General features: G+C 42.5%; 1 long non-coding RNA gene across 3 annotated transcripts in view; it reads left to right on the top strand.

Annotated features, from left to right (window-relative positions):
* Window positions 1–20,550, top strand: part of LOC309718875 — a 236,129-nt gene that overhangs the window by 155,725 nt on the left and 59,854 nt on the right. The gene's annotated exons all lie outside the window — the stretch shown is intronic.

Genomic DNA, 20,550 nt, shown 5'->3' with positions numbered 1-20,550 from the left:
GATGCTGGTCATAAACGAGCTTTCTTTGGCTATGGTCATTGGCGTGTCCAGCGGGGTGGCCTGGGGGGGCACAGGCCACCCCCCCAACCAGACTGGCCACCCCAGGTGCCACCCCAAAGGCAAAACAATAAAATTCAATCAAATATCAAATGTCCGATTATGTTTTCACGGTGACGCTCAGATATCCGAGTGTAAGTGAATGCAGCATCGGCTTCTGCGCTATGTGCATCACGTTAGCAAAGGTAGGAGAGCCAAGCACGAAAGACGTCACTGCAGGAAACAATTTTTCGGTGAAAGAAAATGAGGACAGAATAAATGTCCCGGTAAGTAATATTAAGTTTGTTGAGTTTAGTAAACTTCGGCGAAATTAGAATACCAAGGAAAAAATAACACTTAAAGAATTATTGCAGCCGTGGAATATTTCAGACAGTATGCTACAGAGGGCAGCTAACATAAGAGTTATGAGTTATAAGATGTAATCTAAGTCGTAACATTGCTGTATGGAGCTGCAGATTTGGTTGCAGGTTAACATAGCTGGACTGGCCATCGGGCTTATTTGACTTATTTTTTATTTTTTTTGTAACGGCATGAACAATGAGAGGTGGTGGATTGGCCAGATGCAGGTCGATGTGTAGAAATAACTCCGTTGTTTGGTGGTGGCTATGGCGGGGCTTCCACAGAGGCAGCAGGTGGATGAGGGAAGGGGAGGCAGGAGGAGAGCCCCGAGGCAGCCGCCAGTCCGAGTGTCAGGTGAACTGAACTTCAGGTAAGAAGTTATGACCTGCAGTCTATCTGGGTCAGATATGAACTAAGTTTAGGTGGAGTTTATTTTCGTTGTGCTGACTTTTTACTGTCAGTTGCAATAACTCATACTGCGTTCTAGCCAGCTTGGAGTTTTTATACAGCTGTTCGGTTGCTATGATGTTACTGATAGTGAACTTTATTTTATTCATAAGGTTAGTTAGTAGAGTTGCCAACGGCTCCTTAAAAAAATGGAATGGTCCCTCAATCAGAGAAAATATTACACGTTTCGTATTGAGCTGAGAAGAGACGCAGTTTGTCCCGAACTTCAGCTAGAATGGAAAAAGACACAAAGCTGGATTTATTCTGTCTTTACACTGCACAGCTGCCTCTTCTCTCATCCTCCCTCTCCTGTTGCTACTTCAATCATGAAACTGATCGATGATCAGCTGATCGGCTTTTCTCTCTTGTTTGTTTATCGCCCACTTTGCGCCAGAAAGACGAAACCAGCAGATGTCGCGCTAAACAACAGCAGCACGTTTAAGCTTGATCGGCTGTTGTTAGAATTTATTTAATATTAATTTCTAGTATCAGCTGATGTTTGCTGGAGCCACAGCTGTAAAGCTGCTGGTCATGATGTCGGTTTGGATATCTGGTGAGAGGGAAACGTGAAGACCACCCACCAGGATCCTTTTTTATGTAGCTGACAGCTGGTAACTGTGCAGGGGCGGGTCTAGCAAAGTTTTGCCAGGGGGCCAGGTAGGGCATTAACAGGGAAAGGGGGCACAAAGAAATACTTTTCTTTCCTATTCTCATTTAAAATATCTAGCTTTTATTAAATAATTATCTAAATCTTACAACCAAAGTTTTTATCTGACGTAAAATGTATAGAAATCATACATATACCAAAAAGACTGTACATCACTGTCACAACAGGGTTTGTTTTCATTCAAAGGCTTTATGGCTTTAATACCTGGTGGGTCGGTCTGTAGTCAAAATGCCCGATTTTCTGTCCCAGTCCAGCCCTGCAGGTTATACTGGCAGTGTCACCATGCCAGCTGAATGTATTTCATCATCAGCCAGTGTTGTTCTTTATCAATATTACCAAAGTTTACCATAAGGCAGCATAGAAAGTATTTACTTGCTTTCAGGTTTTATTCAAATATTAGTCTTTTCAGTTGTTTCTCCACTTTTTTCCTGTTTCAAAATCAAACACCAGTTTGTGAGAAGATTATCTTCTTTTTTTTTAACAGGCAGAGAAAGTTTTGCATTGGAATGGCTAATTTGTCAATTGTTTGCTACAAATGTTCGTATTTTAATATTCAAAAATGTTTTTGCCCAAAACATATGTGCAGTATATGTCAGTAAAAATACTATGCAAATATTGCTGTCCTTGAATGCTGAGTAAACACTGACAAAGCACTGATTGTATCTCTTGTACTTTATCAATGCAGTATCTAAAAACTTTGCACCGTAGTGGTTAAAATCTCATTCTAATAAGAGTTAAAAGTGCATTTGGTTATTAGGTTTATAGGATTATTGAATTATGGTTAAGGGTTGGTAGAATTTTTTTTTAAAAACATTATCTGCCAATTAAATCTGCCACCCTTCTCCAAATCTGTGCCCCTACCTGGCCCCCCCAACAAAAATTTTCTAGACACGCCACTGTACCTGTGTAGTTGGTGCACTGTCCCACAACATCACTCATGCTCAAGATTTACACAGGGCCAGATACCTACATTCAAGCTACCTTCTCGTAACAGCACAGTGATACAGAATTTTAGGATTTGTTTTAATAATGCACAAAAGTATTACAACTTAACTCTTAAAAATGTTAATCAAGAAACTGGGTTTTATGACGTGCAGCATGTCATAGCACGTAAAGCACGTGCAGTGCTTTAATTTGCTTCTCTTGCTATCTATGCATTTTTTCTCAGTAGCCGATTTCTGATACCTTCACAGGTGTTGAATAAACAAATGTTTGACCCTCACACAGAGCGGCTGTGCACGTCAAATAATGAGAAGTGCCACAACTTCCAATGTGTTAATAATGGACTGGATTTATATAGCGCTTTTCAAGGCACCCAAAGCGCTTTACAATGCCACTATTCAGTCACTGGTGAAGGCAACTACGGTTGTAGCCACAGCTGCCCTGGGGCAGACTGACAGAAGCGAGGCTGCCATATCGCGCCATCACCAGTAGGCGGTAGGGTAAAGTGTCTTGCCCAAGGACACAACGACCAGGACAGAGAGCCCAGGGATCGAACCGGCAACCTTCCGGTTACAGATGTGCTTCCCAACTCCCTGAGCCACAGTTGCCCTCAACTTCACTTGCAGCACAGGTGGTGGACTTTAAAGAAGGGTAACAAGATTGAATACACGGTTGTGCAACAATGCTGATGAAGTGAAGAAGCTTCTCGGATGAGAGGTGAAACGTCTTCAAGCAACTTAAAGAAGTCCAGATGCTTTTCTTTACAAGCTCCTTTGACTACAATGACCTGAATGACTGAGAACCTTCACAGACAACAATGCTGATTCTGTAGTTTATTGTATGACACCGTTATGTTTCCTTTACATGAACTGTGGGCAGTAGTAGCACTGATGTTGGTCGCTATGGTATTTGTAACTGTGGGTGTTCCTGTAGGGCTACGCGTGAGAATTCACAAATGTGCTGTTGCAACTTCCTCAAAAGCTGCAGTTGCTGCAGCCTCTGAGAAATGCTCACAGATTGATAGGTATGTTATGGAGCCTCGCAAGGCACATTGAAGAAAAAAAATTTGAACATGTATTTTGCGAGATGAAGATAGTGCTCAGTGGAAGGGGAAACACTCGTGGCTAGGTGTACTTTGATCTGGTGGTCTTTGTTGCATTCATTAACAACCAGCTGCAGTACTCTGTACAGCTTTACAGGTATTGATGGAAGCATGATAAATGCAAAGAAAAAAACTCTCAAGATCTTGCAAAACATTTGTGGGATCTTGCAAAAGTAAGTTTTGACAGAATTTGTTCTGTTTAGTGTGGTGCACAATAGCAATTTTCTAAGATCACACTTTAGCAATAAATTGACTTTGTGAAGTCCTTTATCATTCTTATTGTCATGGGCATATCCTATTATCTTTTTTCTATACATTAGATTTTATTTGTTGTCCCGTATACCAATTTGTCATTCTTTGTGAAATGCAGATGCATAAAACAGTTCTATGCAAAACATGCATGCTACTTTCATGCTGCACATTCTACAACAAACACTTATTTTGTCGTGAATAAAACTTATAACTAAAAAATTAAAAAACAACCCTCTTAAGGTAAGGAAATCACAAAAAGTTTAATCTATGCCTCTGGACATACATATTGTCAGTGGAAGAAACTCATCCATCCTCCTGACCCGCTTCTTGAAGATGGGAATCACCACCTCGGTCCGCCAATCCAGAGGTACCCCTAATCTCCATGCAACATTGTAGAAACGTGTCAACCAGGACAGCCCTATAACATCCAGAGCCTTCAGTTACTCAGGGCAAACCTTTTCCACCCCAAGGAGTTGTAGTTTATTACAATAAAAACAGTCAAAACAGCACTGGTCAGAAGGCAACAAGAATTAAAATATTACAATATAAAAATAAATGCTAAAAATAAAATTCTAGAAAGAATTCATGATGCACGAGAATGTGTGAGAATACAGATGGGGACCTCTGCCAGGCGCTCCAAGTGCACCCTCACGTTTAGGCACCCCAGATCTGTCCAACATCCTTTCCTACGACCTGATCCAACGCACCACCAGGTGTTCATCAGTTGACAGCTCAGCATCTCTCTTCACCCAACTCTCCAGAACATACAGCCACAGATCTGATGATATGATTACAAATTCAATGACTGTTCTCGCCTCTATGCAGATGCTCCATGTTTATCTCTGTAAGAAAGTTGTGGAGGAGAATCTGTTCCTGTGTGGTGTGTGATCGTAAGCTCTGGATTTTCCTGTCGAACTTACCTTTACAATGGAGATTCACCCTATAGCTGTCAGTGATCATGGTCCTGTATCTTTAACACTAATGCACAAGAATAATACTACGCCAAGAAAAAACTGGAGATTTAATATATCACTACTTAAAGATGAAGACTTTATTAAATATTTTAAAAAAGAGTGGACTTCATATTTGGACTATAATGACACTCCCGAAACATCAGCTTCTGTTCTATGGGAAGCAGGGAAAGCTGTGATGAGAGGTAAAATAATTTCTTTCTCATCACATAAAAAGAAAAAAGAAAACAAAAATATTCAGGAAAAAAACATCAAATCACTAGAAGAAGCCTACGCGTCCCACCAAGATCAGGAAACATTGAACAAAATACGCAAAACAAAACTAGAATTAAATGAGATAATTGATAAAAAAAAAAAAAATTCTTAGTACAAAGACTACACCTACAAAATTATGAACATGGTAATAAATCCGGTCAATTTCTAGCAAACCAGCTAAAAATAAATAAAGAAAAAACAACTATATGTGCTGTTCAAGATTCATCTGGGAACACAATATATGAACCGATACAAATAAACAGCATTTTCAGGGATTTCTATAAAATGTTGTATTCACCACAAATAAACCCATCTAAAAAAGAAATTGATCAGTTTTTGGACAACATAGCTCTTCCAAAATTATTGGACACTCAAGCAATGGCACTGGATTCACCACTGACACCAGGTGAACTCCAGGAAGTCCTGATAAGTATGCCCAATAATAAGGCTCCAGGTCCAGACGGCTTTCCTGCAGAATTCTACAAAGAATTCTGGTCGATTCTAGCACCAGTTTTCTACAGAACGTTGTTGGAAATTAAAGAAAAGGGCAGACTTCCATCAAATATGAATTCTGCAAACATTAATCTCCTGCTAAAACCAGGCAAAGACCCTGTATATCCCTCAAGCTATCGTCCAATATCCCTTATAAACTTAGACCTTAAAATAATCTGCAAAGCTCTCTCAAAGAGACTGGAGAAAATAACCCCCCTCTTAATTCATCCTGACCAAACTGGTTTCATAAAAGGTAGGCACTCATCAACAAATACACGTAGATTACTTAATTTGATAGACTACTCATACAGTAAAAACCTAGAAACTACAATATTCTCTTTAGACGCAGAAAAAGCATTTGACAGAGTTAACTGGAAATTTCTATTTGCAACTTTACACAAATTTGGTTTTGGATCCTCTTTCATAAACTGGTTAAAATATTATATAATTCCCCAACAGCTTGTGTTAGAACAAATGACCAGACATCCTCCAGCTTCTGTCTCTTGAGGGGCACCAGGCAGGGATGCCCACTCTCCCCTTCACTGTTTGCAATTTTTATTGAACCACTAGCAGCAGCAATTAGACAGAATTCAGTAATTAAGGGCATAAAATGCAAGAACGTGGAACATAAAATCAGCCTTTATGCGGATGATGTGTTACTCTTTCTCCAAAATTCACAAACCAATATCTCTGGGGTGATTGAATTGATAAACTCTTTTGCAAGAATATCAGATTACTCAATTAAATGGTCAAAATCTACAGTCCTACCGATTAATTGCTCCCTCCATAATTCCTCTTCTACACCACTGCAATCAGGAAATATAAAATATTTAGGTATTAATGTTTCTCCCAAGCTTGCAGATCTAACTAAATTAAACCATATCCCACTTTTAAAGAAGGTAGAAGATGATCTGGCTAGATGGAAATGTCTACCCATATCACTCATGGGAAGGGTTGCCGCTATAAAAATGATGGTCTTACCAAAAATAAATTATTTATTCTCAATGATCCCAACTAAACCGCCACAAGATCAGGTTCAGATCTCTAGATTCATGTATGTCCAAATTCCTTTGGAAAAATAAACCCCCACGTATAAGCTTAAAAACACTACAAAAGACCAAGGATAAAGGAGGAATAGAACTGCCTAACTTTCAGCTCTACTTCTTAGCCAACAGGCTTCAGTTTATCTCAGGATGGCTAAAACATACCCTCTTAGATGAACCTTGGCTAGATGTAGAACAAGCACTTTGCAATAATCTAGAGATCTCAGACCTACCATTTATCAGCTCAAACATCCAACGACATGAATGCTTTAAAAGCATCAACATCAGCTCTTCTCTGACAGCATGGTGGGAGTTTCTAACATTGACGGCGTCTTCATTAATCCCATGCAAACGTACACCTATCTGGAACAACCCTGACATATTACAAAACAATAATATGATAAACTTTTCAGATTGGAGTGGTAAAGGAATCAAATATTTAGAACATATACTAGAAGGAACAGAATTTATTTCATTTGACAGACTAGTTACACAATATGGGATCAACAAGAAAAGATTTTTAGAATATCAACAAATTAAATCCATAGTAAAAAAGAAATTTAAACCGGGTCAAGTTGAACTACAAACACCACCAAGTGTGGTTCAATTTCTTACTCTTAAAACCCCCAAATTACTATCCAAAATATACAGAATGCTTTCTAAAACAGATGAATCAATATCACTTCCTATTGCAAAATGGGAAGCGGATTTATCAGTTAACTTAGACCTAAACTTCTGGTCTCAGATTTGCTTAAAAACCTTTCATCTAATTAGAAATCCCAGTCTTCAATTAATTCAATACAAAATATTACATAGAGTGCACTATACAGGTCATCGGATGTTCAAGATGGGCTTTACGTCTACCAACAACTGCTCACACTGCCAAACCAATTCACCGGACAATTATATCCACGCTCTTTGGTTCTGTCCACCAGTTCAGAAGTTTTGGTGCGAGATATGTGAAGACTTATCGAAGTGTCTGAAATGTAACATTCCAACTTCCCCCTTAGTGTGTTTGTTGGGCAGCTTAGATAATGTCACTTCAGAAAAGAATATCGCCCATATGGTTTTCACTACCCTATGCATAGCCAAGAAAACGGTCCTCATGAACTGGAAAAATAAAAATAATCTTAATTCTAACCAATATAGAAATTATCTATTAGATTACATTAGTCTTGATACAGCCTCTGCCACCACATCAGATCAATTGCTCTGGGCTCCATCACCTAGTGGGGGTGGGGGGGTCATAGTTTGGTCCCGCCTTCACTGTTGTGATTGGTGTGGGGGTAGGGACAGGCTTAGGGCGTCGGGGGGTTCCCCGGAGGCATCTTCCTTGGGGGGCTCAACCCGGGGTAGCGGTCATGTCCGGTTAGGGGCTCTGTTGGCTCTCAGGTGACTGTTTCCTCGCGGCTGCGTGCAGCGGGGCTAGGGGAGGGTCTGTGCTGACGGACGTGGGTTACTGACCTGGTAGCCTGGCTGCCCCTGGGTGGGTCCGGGATGGGCGTGAGGTTCTGGAGGCGCTCCGTCTCTGGGCTGGGGCCCGGGCCGGGCCTCGGGGGCTTGAGTCCTGGTTGGTGTGTTGCCGGGGTTGTTGGCGGGTGGGTGCATGGGGGCCCATCCCTGGAGCAGGGTGCCGCCGGTGCATCGAGCCACCTGGGGGGCTCTTCAAGTGGTGGGGGAGATTGTCACATCTTGCAGGAACTTTCCTCTCTTCAGGAACTCTCTCTGAAGGAGGGGGAGATACAGGAGAGGTGGAGGAAGATCTCAGCCTGTGTGTTTATTGTCTTATGTAGTCTGGAAGATGAGTGGATGGTGGGGTGGGTGCAGTTTTCTCTGTGGTGGGGTTGGGTGGACTGTCCCGGGCTCTGTGGGGCCGGGCGGCGCTGCTGCACTGGGCCCCGGTCTGGATGGGCCTGGGCCCCCTTTCCCTGGCGGGTCGCGGAGTATGGGGGTGCCTACTGGGGTCAGCGGGGGAGCTGGCCCCAGGGAGGGGTCACTTGCCCCTCCCTTCCTTCCCTCCCCATCTCCAGCTGCCTCCCTCTTCCCGCTCCACCACAACCACCCACACATGCAGGACCTTGGAGTAGGGGTGTGTCACCAGGGTGCAGAGGAGGCTACCCCCCCCCCCCCCCCCCCCCCTCTGTCCCCTTCTGGCTGCCTCTGCCTCAATTTTATCCCACAACTTAGACATTCACATTACTCACACTCTCATTACACACACATATAGGATCTTGGGGGTGGGCACGATACACGGAATCCAAATTACCATCAGGGTGTACACCTCACCCCTGGCGTTGTTGCCCACCTCTCAATTTTAAATACACGTAGACATTGAGGGCTAGCAGGAGGGACTATGCGCTTACCTGCTGCTCTCTGGCAGGTAGCTCCATGCCCTCCTGGGTTTTAAATGCACCTTAGAACACACATGCATCAACACTACAATGAGCGGGTGGAGGGAGGTTTGGAGTCGTCTCTCACCCCCGTTCTCTGCGGCCTGCTGGAGCGGGGGGGCTAGGTGGAGGAGTTGGCCTTCCGACTGCGGTCTGGAGTGTGGGGCCTTCCTGCTGCTGCGGAGTCGGGGCGGTCTGCCTCCCCCCACCGCAGGGAAAAGGGTAACACCACCTGGGTCTGGGTGCAGTTCCCCCCTCCAGGGGCAAGGGTACCTAGACCCGGTTCGTAGAGTACGCTTGGGGAGTGTGATCGTGTGTACAGCGTCTCTTCATGTCTGTCTCCACGTTGGTTGAGTGTGGAGTAAGTGCATATGAGAGCATGAGGGTGGGAATGGATGTTTGTTTATTTTATTTATTTTTATTTTATTTAAGTATTTATTGTCATTGTCAGAGAACAATGAAATTGCGTTTGGGGCTTCCGTACAACCTGTAAATAAAATAATGAAGAAAATAATAAATACCCCTTAAAACCCAAGTGTAAATATTTAACCCAGTGTGACTCCAGTGCAATAAGACAATCCTTAGCAACAACATAAGAACATGACAAGTAATGTTCATAAGAAATTCAGACAAAGACCTGAGAAACATGACAAAGTACAACAATGCAACCCATTCAATATTATTGTACTGTGAGATATGATGTCAGATATAATAGTTATCTATTTAAGAAAGAGGCAGGGACTTCCGGTTGAGCTTTGATGGAGTAGGACGCGAGTCTGGGAGCTCCCGCCGATTTCGATTAAATTGTTATTTATTCGCGCGTTTTGGCCGTATTTTCAGTCCTGTTTTGGTTTGTGGATTGTCTTGTTGAGAAGTTTTACTCGGGCCGGCGTGAAATGGCAGCAAAAAATGTTAAAACCCGCAGTACTATTCAGACACAACTGAGGCCTAGTTTGCAAACCGCGACCACACCCTCGAGTGAGCCGTCGTCTCCTGCAAAGCCCCCACATGTCAAGCTAATCCTGATATTGAGGCTCTCAAAGTCGAGTTGCTGGCTTCGCTGAGGAAAGATATCGCCGACATCTTTAAAAAGGAACTTCAGGATACTCTGGGTGATGCTTTGTCTACCATTAAGTTCGACCTGCAGGCGGTGAAGACGCAGCTGGCGATCGATAAAGCTGCAAATGACGCTACCATGTCTGAGCTAAAAGGTACGGTGAAGGAGATGGAGCACGCACTTACTGTCTGCTCTGATGATATAGCTGAGATGAAAAACACTATCAAGGGTCTCACAGCTCATGTAGCCAAGCTGGAAAGTAAGTGTGAAGATTTGGAGTCCAGATCGCGGCGCAACAATGTTAGGATAGTGGGAGTACCGGAGGGCCCTGACACGTGCACCACTGCCGCCGTAGCTTCCTTGCTAAAAGAAGCATTTGATCTGGGGAAGGAGCCGCTTTTGGATCGTTCGCACAGGACCCTCCAACCCGCACCTAAGCCTGGCGACCGTCCACGAGCCATTGTATGCAGGTTTCATTACCACACTGACTGTGTCGACATTTTACGACGTGCTAGAGAACGCCGACAGATTAAAGTTGGAGATCGGACCATCTCAGTCTTCCCCGACTACACCGCCAGGGTGGCACGGGCTCGTGCTGCATTCAACACGGTCAGGCAGCAACTCCATGGCATTGACGGTGTTCGGTATGGCCTGCTTCATCCAGCGCGACTCCGCATCACATATAAGGGTGTCGAGAAGGACTTTGTTTCGGCAGAGGAGGCCAGTGATTATGTCAAAACTTTGATTTCTGGGTGAGCCTCGTTAGCTCCTCAGTTTGATACTGTAATGCTGCTAAGGGTTCACGGTCTCCTTAGGTTTAACGCCACCTGTGCATTGTTTTCTTAGGCCATTGTGCTGGTTATTGTACTGTTGGTGTGCTGGTTCCTTTTATTTTCATTGTTATTTATTGAAACTGGATCATATAATATACTCTTGAACTTCGGACCAGTCCGGCACAATCTTCTCCAAGCTTGCTGCATTGATTTGCATAGGACTGAGTTGTTTTTCGTTTCTGTTAAATTTTTATTTATTTTTTTGTTTGGTTGTTTTTGTTTTAATTGTTTATCTATTTATGTATGTTGTTTTTGTTTTTTGTTTTTTTAAATTTTATGCACTTTCGGTGATTTGTTGGAAAGTTCTCCTTCTGAGGAAGTCATATTTTGTACTGTGAGATCTTTTTTTGGTTGGTTGGTTTCCTTTTTATTTTTTCCCTTTTTAAAAAAAAAACATGTTTACTGTTACGCGCACACTGTTATGCTGTAGAGAAGTTGGTGAGAGGTTATTTTTCCCTCTCTCGCTATTATTTTTATTTAGACAACAATTAGTCCAGTCACTTCGGTGAATCATTTTTGCTACTTTGGGGGTACACTGCTGTCTCCTTTGTTCTGTTCTGTGGAGACTTGGGGGTGTATTTGTGTTCAGGGTTGGGTTGGGGGGGGGGCTGTCCCATTTCGGCTCTTCATGGCCACTGGCATTTTGGTTTGGTCTTTTTCCTCTTCCTTTTTGTAAATGGTTAATGGAAATATAGACCCCAGCATTGCTGGGTCAGGTATGCCTCTTAGATTCATTAGTTGGAATATCAGAGGTATGGGTAACCCTGTTAAGAGATCTAAGGTTTTTACTCACTTGAAACGTCTAAATTCTGACATAGCATTTTTACAGGAGACTCATCTTCGCATTAAGGATCATTATAGGTTATATTGCCCTTGGGTAGGTCAGGTCTTTCACTCAAATTTTAATTCGAAGGCTAGAGGAGTGGCCATTCTCATTAATAAGAAAGTTCAATTCACTTTGACCAATGTTGTCGCTGATAGGAACGGTAGATACATCATTGTTGCTGGTACCCTAATGCAGAAAAAGGTTTTGTTGGTAAATGTATATGCCCCGAATTTTGATGATGCTGAATTCGCTAATAGATTGCTGAGTAACATCCCCTTTCTGAATACACATTTGCTTATCCTTGGTGGTGATCTGAATTGTGTTTTTGATCCAATTTTGGATCGATCTAGTCCTCGTAATTTGACTCAATCATCTATGTCTAAAACATTCTCAGATTTTATGAAACAGAATGATCTTGTTGATCCATGGAGATTTCGCAACCCTTCAATCAAAAAATTTTCATTCTTCTCTCAGGTCCACCAGTCTTATTCCAGGATTGATTATTTTTTCATCGACAGAACTCTTAATTCATGTGTTAATTCTTCCGACTATTCTGGTATTGTAATATCTGATCATTCTCCTCTGCTATTGGATGTTCATCTTTCTACCCATAAACGTAGCCCTCCACTTTGGAGATTTAACTCTCTCCTTCTGGCGGATAAAGAATTTTGTGAATTTATTTCAGGCTCTATTGAGGAGTTCTTGTCCTTCAATCAGGATGATTCTGTCTCATATTCTCTGCTATGGGAGACTCTTAAATGCTACCTGAGAGGTCAAGTTATTTCTTACTCTGTCCGTGCTAATAAAAAGATTAATGCCAGGCTTAAAGAACTTATAGCTGCAATTAGTAACCTTGATCAAAGTTATACACTGAACCCTTCTCCAGAATTACTGAAGCAGCGCCTTGATTTGCAAGCAGAATTTGATCTTATGTCAACCAAAGAGGCTGAGCACTTATTACTACGCAGTCGTGGCTCATATTACGAATATGGTGACAAGGCTAGTCGCTTGTTGGCACATCAGTTACGACGTCAGGCCTCCTCGCGTGTGATCCCCATTATTAAACACTCTGATGACAATATTACTACAGATCCCTTGGAAATTAATTCTACCTTTAAAACATTTTACTCTTTGTTGTACAGGTCCGAATTTCCCACGGATAAAGCTAAAATGAATGCATTTCTTCATAATCTTTCAAACCCTGTTATTGGTGCTAATGATGCGGGGCAATTGGACTCCCCATTATCTGTTGAAGAAGTATTAAAAGCTATTACAGCTATGCAGTCTAATAAAGCCCCGGGCCCGGATGGGTTTCCAATTGAATTCTATAAAACATTTATTGGTAAATTGGCACCATTGCTTTTGTCTGTGTTTAACGAATCCTTGGAAACCGGTTCATTACCACCTACTTTCACACAAGCAACCATAGCGCTCCTTCTCAAAAATGACAAGGACCCAACCTCCTGTGGTTCCTACAGGCCATTATCTCTGCTTAATGCCGATGCAAAGGTATTGGCTAAAGTAATTTCATCTCGCCTTGAGGATGTGCTTCCTCGAATTATATCTGAAGAGCAGAATGGCTTTATAAAGGGACGGCAATTGTTTTTTAATACCCGTACACTCTTTAATGTTATTTACTCAAAGCGTCTATCTGAACTTCCTGAACTTGTGATTTCTTTAGATGCTGAAAAGGCTTTCGATAGGGTGGAGTGGGAGTACTTGTTTGCAGTTTTAGAGAAATTTGGTTTTGGTGATAAATTTATTTCCTGGATTCGGCTTCTTTATTCGTCCCCTAAAGCCAGTGTTCATACTAATGATGTTTACTCTGATTATTTTGCGCTGGGTCGTGGTTGTCGTCAAGGTTGCCCTTTGTCTCCCTTACTCTTTGCCATTGCCATCGAGCCTCTGTCTATTACATTGCGATCTTCTTCTGTATTCAGGGGAATCATCCGTAATGGAATTACACATAAAGTATCATTGTATGCGGATGACTTGTTATTATATATGACTGACCCCGCATGCTCCATCCCTGCTGTTTTAAGTATTCTGGAGAACTTCAGTTCGTTTTCAGGTTATAAATTGAATTTGGGGAAAAGTGAGTGTTTTCCTGTTAATACGGCAGCACGTCAACTTCAACAGTCCGATCTACCCTTTCGTCTCAGTCCGTCTGGGTTTAAGTACTTAGGGATTAACGTGACTCGCTCTCTGGCTGGCCTTAAATCAGCAAATTTGTCTCCTCTTATATCTAGGGTCACATCTGATATTCAAAGATGGGGTAATCTCCCCCTTTCTTTAATCGGTAAGATTAACGTTGTTAAAATGAACATCTTACCAAAATTTTTATTTTTATTTCAGTCAATTCCCTTATTTTTGCCGAAACATTTTTTTGTTTCACTGGACAAGATTATTGGTTCTTTCATTTGGGGAGGGAAGCCACCTAGGGTCTCTAAAACTTTGCTGCAGCGATGCAGATTTAGTGGAGGACTTGCATTACCTAATTTTTTAGTCTATTACTGGGCCGCTCACATCCATAAACTTTGCTACTGGCTAAAATCTTCTGGTTCCTCGTGGTGTAAATTGGAGCTATCATCATGTAAGGGCTCTTCTTTACCGGCTTTGCTCTATTCCTCTTTACCCGTGAGACCCTCTCTGTACACTGATAATCAGGTGGTTCTTAACACACTCAAAATCTGGTTTCAGTTTAGACGTCACTTTAATTTTGTAATGCCGTCTTCCTCGGGTCCTCTAAGCGAAAACCATTTGTTTCCCCCTTCACTTTTGGACTCGACATTTTCAGTGTGGTGTGACAAGGGTATAAAACAGTTCAAACATTTATATGTGGATGGTGTTTTCGATAGTTTTCCCAACTTGTCTTCTCGTTACAATCTCCCTGTTACCCATTTGTTTCGCTATTTTCAAATTCGAAATTTTGTTGCTAAGTGTTTCCCAAATTTCCCCTCTTTACCTCCAGAACAGCAGTGGGAAACTACGTTATCATTTGTTCCTCATCACAGAGGAACCATTTCGAAACTCTATGATGCTATTCTGTCTTTTAGTAACCACTCTAATGTTAAGCTTAAGCGTACATGGGAAGAAGAACTGGGATTTCGAATACATGAGGAGTCTTGGGAACGGGCTATAACGAGGATACGATCTTCCACCTCCTGTGCTCGTCTTGGACTTATTCAATTTAAGGTCATACACAGGGTGCATTTCTCTAAGTCTAGACTTTCTGAATTGTATCCAGAAGTGGAAAATAAATGTGATAAATGCCATGGTTCTCCTTGTCACCTTAGCCACATGTTTTTTCTGTGCCCTGAGCTACAAGGTTTCTGGACAAGGTATTTTGCTATTATGTCAACTGTTCTTGGGGTAACTCTTCATCCTTGTCCTCTGATTGCTGTGTTTGGGATTCCTGCTCGCTCACTTACACTTGATTCCACACAAAGGGATATTATAGCCTTCACATCCCTATTAGCGAGACGTCTAATATTGTTGCATTGGAAGTCTGCTAAGTATCCTACTATTTCCCGGTGGCTTAAAGATGTCATGTTTTTTTTAAAACTTGAAAAAATTAAATATACGTTGAGAGGTTGCACAGCCAAATTTTTTCACAAGTGGCAACCCTTTATCTCTTATTTTGCTAGTCTAGAGGTATTGCCTGTTTAAATCTACTTTTGTTACTGTTATATTCCTCTAATATGTTTGATGGTTGTGTTGATCTGTGTGGGACTGGGGGGGCGTTGTTTTGTTTTTTTGTTTTTTTGTTGTTTTTTTCATATATATATGTATGTTAATTTACTTAGGAAAATTAAGAAAGGTTGATTGTATTTCGGTAACTGCAAGTACTGTTTTCTTTTTTCAATAAAAATATTTTCAAAAAAAAAAAAAAAAGAAAGAGGCAGGAGGGGGAAAGAGAATAAAGATATGATGCACCAGACCAGTTCAGTGCTATTAAGAAGTTGGATATGGTTATTGTCCGTGAGAGGGGGGCAGAGAGTTCAGGAGCCTCACAGCCTGTGGATACAGGCTGTTGGCCAGGTAAAAAAAAACAACAACAACTAAACTGTATCAGAAGTTTTAGGCCGAAGCCCATCATGTGCAATCCTGACTGTAAACAGCACAGTAATTAATTTACAAACAGGACGTAAACAACACTGGAGTAGCATCAAGTGAGGGTTAGATGTGTTTATTTTTATATATGGTGTATCTGTGTGTGCCTGTATGTCTGTGTCTATATGTCAGGTTGGGTGTCAGACGCCACCTCTCTGAGGACATCTCAGGCCCTCCAAGGTTTGGAGGCCTATCTCCTGTAACATGGTAGACTAATGTGCCTGTGTTAATTCAGCTCCATATTATTGTGTGAAGTTGCACTGGGTTGGGAGTGGTTTTGTGTGTGTGTCACATTTTTGGTGAGCCAATGGCTGGAATGGGGTTGGACTAATTAGACGCAGGTGTACTTGATTGCACTGATACACTGGTCTACTTATAGCCCACACTACAAACACTGCTGTGTCGTTTTGTCTCTCTGTGCAGGTATGTAATGTGATGAAATCAGATATGTTTGGGATGGATGGATTTTGTGCTATGAATTCTATAGTGAAAGTATCGTTTTGTCTCTCTGTGCAGGCCAGGGCCTATTATATGCCACAGCCTAAAGGTAGCAGAGTTGCAGAGGCTGGAGTGACCACTGGCTATATGCTTGCAGGGTGGTGGGTCTCCAAGGACAACTTCTAACCCTGTTACAGGCAACACGTGGAGTGCAACTGGCCGTGTGGCATAGCTGGCTCTGGCCTTGGGACTGTGTGTTTTTTATACAATTCATAAATGGGACACTGGACTGTTTTATCTTTTATCTCTTGATATATTTTTTTGTCAATAAATTATCTTTTAGAATTTTATTGACTGTCATCTTTTTGCCCACGACAGAGATGGTTGGTCAGACCTAGAATCTTTCTTTGGGTGTGTTACATCTCCCCCCGACCCCCACTTCCCCTGCCGGTGGCGGACTCCCTCAGACATCGGTGCGTTGGTGGTTCTTTGTGTCCGGGGATGGGCGTCCGGGTACACACCGGCTCACTCCTTGGCGGCCGCTTATCGGGGCCTGGAGCCTGGGGCTCGCTCGGGCCACTTCGGAGGTGGGGTGCCCCCGGCCTCTCGGCCTGGGGCTCGGTCACTCAGGCACGGCTGGCTGCCAACTCCCCCTGGCTTCTGCTCCGCGGCTGCTGAGTGAGCCCTCATCTGGGACTCTCCTCAGCTCTTTCTGGGACAGTGGCGCGGCTGCCCCTCTGTTGGTCTTCCTTGGTCTCTTGTATTCTGGGGGCCTCTGGATGTCTGGAGTTTTGATCTCCTCCATACCTGCTTCATGCCCTGGAGGACGGGGCTGTGGCCCCCCCACACCCTCTAGCAGATCATTACATGAAGGAACCTTTTAAAAAACAAAAAACAAGCGCGTCCATGCTCACAGGTGTACACACGGGTGATCACACCCACAAACTACACCCTTTTTGGCTCCTACCTCAAAGCACACTGTGTTCTGTTGATCTTATGTGCTGCACAATAATGTTTAATATTTAGTATTTACTGTCATATTCCCATATATCATTGTGATGTTGTTTATTCTATTACTCTTGTTCTCTTCTGCTTGTTTTCTTTTTTCTTTCTCAGCAGGTGATCCAGGTGATTGATATATGCATTTTTTTTCTTTTTTTTTTTTTTCCTGCTCATTCTGTTGGTTTTTGTTTTTTGCCCTTCTCCCCCGTCCCTCTTCTCAGCTGTTTCTCTTTCCCTCTTTCTTTCTCCCCTTCTTTCCCCCAGTCAAGTCTGTCCCGTATTCAGTAAGTGAAAATAAAATAAACAATAAAAGGTGAATCAAATGGACCATTACGGCAAGGCTGGGATGGTCAATTTGGTAAAGTAAATCCGTTGGGCATCTTTCTTTGCCTTTAGACAACAATTCTGATGACAAAAGAGCCAAACGGGACAGGCAAAAAACAAAACAAAAAAAACAATGGACTTTGCAAACAAATACTGTAGATTTTCCTTGCTTAAAGATTTTGTAAATAGCTATTTTTTCATATGCACTGTAATTGAGCCTGCCCCCACTGTAAATGAGATCTAGTCAGGTTTCAGAACTCACAGCACAGAAACGGCTTTAGTGAAGGTTACAAATGTTGCCTCTTACAGTGGACTCGGTGTGTACTTGTCCTGCTAGACCTCAGTGCAGCTTTCGATACTGTCGACCATAATATTTTATTAGTACGATTAGAGCGTGCTGTAGGGATTACAGGTACTGCGCTGCAGTGGTTTGTATCACATCTACAATATATTTATGTAAATGAAGAGTCCTCTTCACACACTAGGGTTTATTATGGCATTCCACAGGGTTCTGTGCCAATTCTGTTTACATTATACACGCTTCCCTTAGGCAGTATAATCAAAAGGCATATCATATATTTTCACTGCTATGCAGATGACACACAATTTTATGAATCCATGAAGCCAGATAACACACAGCAATTGTTTAAACTGCAGGAATGTCTTAAAGACATAAAGACCTGGAAGACCTCTAACTTTCTGCTTCTAAATGCAAATAAAACTGAGGTTATTGTACTTGGCCCAGAAAATCTTAGAAATATGGTATCTAACCAGATTCTTACTCTGGATGGCATTACCTTGGCCTCCAGTAACACTGTGAGGAACCTTGGAGTCATTTTTGACCAGGAAATGCCCTTCAATATTTCTCCTATATTGGCTTCCTTCATTGGCTCCCTGTTAAATCCAGAATTGGATTCAAAATCCTGCTCCTCACATACAAGGTCTTAAACAATCAGACCCCATCTTATTTCAATAACCTTATAGTACCATATCACCCCATTAGAGCACTTCCTTCTTGCACTGCAGGCTTACTTGTTGTTCCTAAAGTATTTAAAAGTAGAATGGGAGGCAGAGCCTTCAGTTTTCAGGTCCCTCTTCTGTGGAACCAGCTTGGTCAGGTGACCCTGAATCCTTGATTAGTTATGCTGCAGAGCAATACTGGAATAGCACATGGAAAAAGACACAACACATAACAACAATGTCCAGTGGCTAGTGGAGATAAGAGCACATTACAGCGACCTCCCTGAACTAGCTCCAGTGACCATGACAGTGACAGACATCCAAGAAAGAGCCTCGAGCATGAAGTGTTAGACAGCACCAGGCCCTGGTATGATTTCTGCCCAGTGGCTAAAGAAGCTAACTGCACTCCATGAGCACCTGGCTGCACAAATAAACCTGCTGCTGTTGGATGACACACAAGGGCAGACAGGCCTGATCCCCAATCCGATTGTTCAGTCTGACGTTACTAGCCGTGTCTGGGTTTAAACTCCGCTGCAGGTCCATATATCAAACGATCACTATGGCATTACTGAGAGTTGAAAAACTGTCTAAAGTCTTTCATCTTTAATAAAATGATCAGCGTTCTGCTCTACCAGGTGTAACAATTGAGTTTAACATCCAGGCATCCATGAAAACGGAATTTATGACATTTAACGGAGTTAGAAGTTAGCAGGGAGTTAGCTCGCTAGCTTCTATCTAAATACAATATAGCATGTCCTGACTGCGGGGTTTTGGAAACAAATTAAAACGTACAGCTCTGCTATCACTTCCTGTCGTGGTCTGGGTGGTTTTCCACAGCATCGGCTCCTCCCTACTGGGTGGAGTCTTTGTTGTTCCTCACCTGATGGCAATCGTACCAGCAGTATTTATGACCGGCGCACTCAACTGGTCTTCGCCAGATTATCTGCCAACTTTAGTCAGTTCTCAGCCTCATATCCGTTCCTTGGTGACTCATCGTGTGTATTAACCGTATCTCTGTTTTTCTCGTCAGCCTGTGAAACCCACCTACCAAGTTCTCCTGGATACCAGTTTGCTGCCGCCGGTAATCCCTCTCCGTTTTGGAACTGCCATTCTCTCCTGCCTGCCTCCCTGCATTGCATACAGCACCCACCTGGACCTCTCCTGCCTCCCCCCTCCACGCAACCCCACCTGCAAGCTTGTAAGACAGCTCTGTGTACTATCCTTAGATTCACTCACAACCCTCTGTGGGATTCCCCTGACTGCTCTCTCCTCTGTTTCAGTGCCCTGGCCCGCCACAGTTTCCCCTGCCCAGTACCTGCACCCAGTTATCCCTGCCATCTAGTTATCATCACAGTATTTTCTCTCGCCTCAGACATCTAGTTTATGTTCATTGATTCTAGTCTGCACTTTCTGTTAGCCTCTGAGCATTGTAAAATAAAATCTCTTTTCGTTACACCTCACCCCTGGCCTCCGGTTTTGAATCTGCACTTGAGTCCATCCCATTTCCACGGGCCACTGTGCCATGACAGTGGCCAGATTATACTGGATTACACTTCCAGCATAAATGAAGACAGAAAACTAAACAGCAGTGACGTTTGTAGGATTACTGAAGTTGGGCTAGCTGGTATATAATGATGTGCTACGTGACCGCTAGCGACACAGCTATGTTAGCATAATATAAACAAGCTAACTTTTTTCCACTCGATAAAAGTTAACATGAGTGTTCTCGGTGGTCAGGAACAAATGTAATCGCATGGCAGGATGCTGTAAAAGGACCAAACTTCAGCCAGGAGAACAACTGAGATAATCCATCCACATATGAGGTTAGTCATTCATATACTGCTGCATGGGATGGGCTGTAGTTACATCCTAAGGTTTTAAAAACTGAGCTTAAATGAATGATTAGTGGTAATAAAAGCCGAGGGAGGTCAACAGTGATCACTGACTGTTTTAGGAGCTTTTTGAGATCAAATAGAAGAAAATACATAACGTTAAACATGTTAACAACACAAAAGCCATATTAAACGCAGACTACTTTAG

This window comes from Aulonocara stuartgranti (genome assembly GCF_965226115.1).
Source record: "Aulonocara stuartgranti genome assembly, chromosome: 12".
Classification (NCBI taxonomy): domain Eukaryota; kingdom Metazoa; phylum Chordata; class Actinopteri; order Cichliformes; family Cichlidae; genus Aulonocara; species Aulonocara stuartgranti.
Note: the sequence above shows the minus strand (reverse complement) of the source record. Positions and strands in the feature narration are given on the sequence as shown.